The sequence below is a fragment of the Periplaneta americana genome, chromosome 13 (genome assembly GCF_040183065.1).
Source record: "Periplaneta americana isolate PAMFEO1 chromosome 13, P.americana_PAMFEO1_priV1, whole genome shotgun sequence".
In the NCBI taxonomy this organism is placed as follows: domain Eukaryota; kingdom Metazoa; phylum Arthropoda; class Insecta; order Blattodea; family Blattidae; genus Periplaneta; species Periplaneta americana.
Window position 1 is genome coordinate 24,486,303 of NC_091129.1, and position 6,407 is coordinate 24,492,709.

Sequence of the window (6,407 nt, forward strand, 5' to 3'; positions counted from 1 at the left end):
GATTTGATATAGAAACTTATTGAGATTGCTTATATTTTCGATGACTGGTTGACAAAAACGAATAATAGACGTTTGCCAGTGCCTCCAGTAATACAGTTATTGACTGCATTAAAATTCTATGCTACAGATATGTACCATACATATATATATATATATATATATATATATATATATATATATTTATATATACATACATAATATTATAGTTCAGGTATTTCTGTAGTAACATTCGTATATTTATAACCTCAATTCGATGAAGTGATATGTAGGTAGATATGCCTATATAACCTACTTTTTATTACTGAAACGAATTTTTTAACTTAAATAATATTAAACTAACTTCAATCTAATGTGGGCATAATTATTTTAAATTAGCATTGAGAGACCTCACGTGCCTTCCTTCTAAGCAGATTCCATAATTATATTGGGTTTAAAATGATTTTGATTTTTGTTGACTACCTGTATTTTGAGATAAGATTTATCTTGATGTTGATATAATCATTACTGTTTTGATACCGGTAATATATATTTTCACGCCGGTAAGCAATACATCTACTGTCTCTAGTTCATGTGGTCATAACCTCACCATGAAAAGAGATCTCATACTATTAGGCCTATTTTGTTTTGCATTATAGAAACATTTGGCATTCAAAATATTCCTGAAGAGCAGGCAATAATGGAAACGAGAGAGAGAAAATAGTAGTAGTAGTAATAATAATAATAATAATAATAATAATAATAATAATAATAGCAGTAGTAATGTGTTTATCTCATTCTTTTTTTACTTCTATTCACTATTCACGAAAAAGACAAAAATGAAAATAACGGAAATAACACGATATATCAATGAAGCAGATACGTATAAAACCTAACCTAACGATATAAATTTAATGATTAACCTACTCAGTCCAACTTAACCTAACACTATAAACTAATAGAAGATATGTAGGCTACAAAATCTAACCGAACTGTGTAAATCAGTGGAACGGATACATACATAATCTAACTTAGCGACATAAATCAATGAAAAAGATATGTACAGAACCTAATCTAACTATATAAATTAATGGATCAGTTATGTACTGTACAAAACCTAACCTAATTTCACCAGCAGTATCACTAACTATTTAATAAAATGTTATATATCTGAACTGACTGAAATAATCTAAACTATCGGCAACAAAAACTAGAAACTGAAATAAAACAACTTTAAATATATATTTTCTTCCTCGCGCAATCAATAGGCTCCCAATTCAAATCACAAGCATTGTAATTTGTAGGTTATACGTCATTAATTTGTTATTGTTTGTTCACTTGTTTTGAAAGGCATTGTGGGACTTCTATTACCAACCAAATTGTAACTCTACACTTTGCTAGCGTAAAGTGACACTTTGTGAAGTGCACTTCTTCAATCGTCTATGAATACCACTAATATGAAAGAGCCACTTTCGTCAAAAGTGTCACTTTGCAAAGTGGTGATATAAAGTGTCCTTTGGAAGACGCAAAGTATCACTTTTCCGTTGCACAGTCGACACTTTGGTCCAAAGGAACACTTTGGATGAAAGTGTAGTTCCGACCCCACTTTGAGCCGAAAGTAGCACTTTGTATACAAAATGGCGGACGTCTTGGAAGTTGTCGAATTATTAGAACGTGCGGAAGAGATGGCACAATTAATGGAAAATGTACAAATTAGAGATAGGCCTAAAGACAATCCCGTGGAATTTTATAATGATATAGAATTAAAAAAAAAAAAAAAAACGGTTCCGATTTGATAAAGAAACTTATTGAGATTCCTTATATTTTCGATGACTGGTTGACAAAAACGAATAATAGACTTTGCCAGTGCCTCCAATAATACAGTTATTGACTGCATTAAAATTCTATGCTACAGATATGTACCATACATTAATATATATAATATTATAGTTCAGGTATTTCTGTAGTAACATTCGTATATTTATAACCTCGATTCGATGAAGTGATATGTAGGTAGATAGGCCTATGCCTATATTACCTATTTTTATCACTGAAACGAATTTTTTAACTTAAATAATATTAAACTAACTTCAATCTAATGTAGGCATAATTATCTTAAATTAGCATTGAGAGACCTCACGTGCCTGCCTTCTAAGCAGATTCCATAATTATATTGGGTTTAAAATGATTTTGATTTTTGTTGACTACCTGTATTTTGAGATAAGATTTATCTCGATGTTGATATAATCATTACTGTTTTGATACCGGTAATATGTATTTTCACGCCGGTAAGCAATACATCTACTGTCTCTAGTTCATATGCAGTCATAACCTCACCATGAAAAGAGATCTCATACTATTAGGCCTATTTTGTTTTGCATTATAGAAACATTTGGCATTCAAAATATTCCTGAAGAGCAGGCAATAATGGAAACGAGAGAGAGAAAATAGTAGTAGTAGTAGTAGTAGTAGTAGTAGTAGTAGTAGTAATAATAATAATAATAATAATAATAATAATAATAATAATAATAATAATAATAATAATAATAATAATAGCAGTAGTAATGTGTTTATCTCATTCTTTTTTTACTTCTATTCACTATTCACGAAAAAGACAAAAATGAAAATAACGGAAATAACACGATATATCAATGAAGCAGATACGTATAAAACCTAACCTAACGATATAAATTTAATTATATATATACAGTATACATATATATATATATATATATATATATACACACACAAATTTAACCTACTCAGTCCAACTTAACCTAACTATAGAAACTAATAGAAGATATGTAGGCTACACAATCTAACCGAACTGTAAAAAACAGTGGAACGGATACATACAAAATCTAACTTAGCGACATAAATCAATGAAAAAGATATGTACAGAACCTAATCTAACTATATAAATTAATGGATCAGTTATGTACTGTACAAAACCTAACCTAATTTCACCAGCAGTAAAATGTTATATATCTGAACTGACTGTAAATAATCTAAACTATCGGCAACAAAAACTAGAAACTGAAATAAAACAACTTTAAATATATATTTTCTTCCTCGCGCAATCAATAGGCTCCCAATTCAAATCACAAGCATTGTAATTTGTAGGTCATACGTCATTAATTTGTTATTGTTTGTTCACTTGTTTTGAAAGGCATTGTGGGACTTCTATTACCAACCAAATTGTAACTCTACACTTTGCTGGCGTAAAGTGACACTTTGTGAAGTGCACTTCTTCAATCGTCTATGAATACCACTAATATGAAAGAGCCACTTTCGTCAAAAGTGTCACTTTGCAAAGTGGTGATATAAAGTGTCGACTACGAATACCAGCCTAAGAGAAAAACAGGCTACCTGGTTGGATTTAACCTCACAATTCAACACGAGTTATATTTGTTTACATAATTCCACATAATTTGTAACGTAATTTATACAGTGGTTATTTCATATTATTGATAATAATTGGGAAAATTTCAGTATACGGATACCTCACTGACAATTATCTTGAAATAGGCTACTAAAAAGAGCAGATTTGTATGTGTCGAATGCTCATCATGTTGCTTACGAAAAGACACATTTCAGTGCCAATAATTATTATAATTTATTTGGGAAATTTTCAGTATACGGATACCTCGCTAACGATTATTTTAAAATATAAAAAATAAAAGCAATTCGTCTGTGTATTTCGAATACGCATCATCATGCATACGAAAAGGAAGTTTTTAGTGCCAATTTATTTTGTGTGCACAAGGTTGGAATTTTGGGGTAAAAGGGAAAGGAAAGTATCCTTGTTCTGAAATTTATCCATTTATTTTGTGTTCACAAGTTTGGAATTTTGGAGTAAGAGGGAAAGGAAGGTATCCGTGTAATTTCTCTTAATTCAAGCGTAAATATCTTAATTGTCCAAAACGTCATGTAGATCCTAATAGTTTCAAACGGCAAATCTATAGCTAATAAGTGATAATCTCGCATTCTACAAAATGGTCATCTAGTTTTACTATATTATTACCGGCATAGAATAACTACTTTATTATTATGTTAAAAAAATTGGACAGTTAGGCCTAAATAATATTTTGTCCTCAAGTAAAGTCCCGATCTTCCAAAGCAGAAACATATATAAAACATTAGTCAATTTTGAGCAAAAAACATTTTTATTATTCATCTACAAACTTAGGCTACTCTTTCTACAATAACACCAATTCTGTTATTTCGGCAGTGATTTGGGTGTTCAATATTGGCGCCACTTGTTCTGTTTCCTGTGAGGGTGTGTTCCTGTGGTATAGTGTAGAGTCAAAGAGTGTGTGTGTTTTGAAGTATGAACACACCCCAACGAAATTCTCAACACACAACTCATCATCAGTTCACTAATTTTAGTCTGGTTGTCAACAACATGTTTTTAAGGAACAAAGAAACTCCTTGTAATGGCTGTCTACAGAAAAATAGGAATAATGGAGGTTTCATTTGTAGATTTACATACTTTATATACTTTATCCTTGTTTTCTTTTATTAAATGTCACTGTCATAACTACAATCTCTTATTATGATGCAAGCCATAGTTCCCCTTTCCCAAACCATTCAATTATTTGCACGTTTTTCGATATGTTTTCTTTTGACATCCGTAGAAGACATTTTATATAGAAGTTATACAGTAGGTCCACTGCTGTGGAGTAACGATTAGCATGCGTGACCGTGAAACGAGCGAGCGCGGGTTCAAATCCTGGTTGAGGTTTATTCGGGGTTTTCCCTCAACCCATTAAAAGCAAATGCCGGATAACTTTCGGCGCTGGACTCTAGACTCAGTTCGCTGGCATTATCACCTTCATCTCATTTTGGCGCTAATAACCTTAGAAGTTGATAAAATGTCGTAAAATAAACAAATAAAATAAAAGTTATACAATACGGCAATTCCAACAGTAGACCATACTGTGTAACGATAAAGGTTCGTAATAACGCTCTCTTGAAAAAATACGTACCAATACAGACTTGGGCGTTGTTAACTCGATTGAGTCACTGCAGATCACTCCTTAACTCCCCACACCACCTTCCCCGGCTCAGACTGTTATGTTGTGTACGGTACGAGCGGAGAGGAAGTCAGTGACAGATTGTATCAGGCTTTTACGAACTTACGGCTCTAGCTGATCGCCTAAAATCCACCACTGATGCACAGAACCTTACTCTGCTTTGTTTATAAGGCCGTGTAAGCGAAAAGGACATGGATGGGGGTGTTTTTGTTCCTTTAACCTCCCGTCTTATGCCAGGATTGTACTCATATAATGTATAAAACAGTATGTCATGTAAATTATCAATACTAATAATAAATCTGTAGCCGAAATTTTTCTGGTAATTTTCGATTTTCCAAAAATAATTGGTCCTAACATGTATAATTAACCACCCTGAAACCGAAAATAGCTTCTTTGAAATTTTTATTTGTATGTCTGTCTGTCTGTATGTTTGTTACATTTTCACGCGATAATGGCTGAACGGATTTCGATGAAAATTATAATATAAATTAAGTTCGTTGTAGCTGAGATTTTAGGCTATATGGCATTCAAAATATATTATTTAAAAGGGGGGTTATAAGGGGGCCTGAATTAAATAAATCGAAATATCGCTCTTATTATTGATTTTTGTGAAAAATGTTACATAACAAAAGTTTCTTTAACAATAATTTGCGATAAGTTTTATTCCATGAAAAATTTTGATAGGACTGATATTTAATGAGATAAATGAGTTTTAAAACTAAAATAACTGCCATCTAAGGCCGTGTAATGAATTAAAAAACAAATGACTTCTCTATAAGGGGCCTTGGACAGCAACAATCGAACGCTATGAAAGATAGCCTACAGAGAATGTTTCTGTGCTTTTATGAAGTAATATCGGAAGCTAAATTAACTGATTTGTATAATTAATTATTATTTCACCATTGGAAAGTGTAGTTTCTCTGCATGGACATAATGCTATAATGTTATTACAGTAACTTCTGATATAATATAATATAATATAATATAATATAATATAATATAATATAATATAATATAATATAATATAATATAATATAATTTAAGTTATTTGAAGGGTTCAGAACCATAGTGGGCCAAGCGCCATTTACTGAATACGTAGAAAACAAGGGTTAAAATTAAGTTATTACCATAATTCAATGGAAACCTATAACAAGTAAAATAAAATATACACATTAAATCTAAATGATGTCAATCTTCATTAAACTATGGTTGCATGTAATAAAAGTTAAGAAACATGTTAAAGGAATTGTCATTGCACCAAATGAGTGTATCTGGACCAAAATGATCGCATTTTAATTATTTGGATGCAATTTAAATTAAGTAACATATTAAACGATTTATCCTTCTATCAAACACGAATGTTCCCTGGATCAAATGTCCTGTTTTAATTATGTA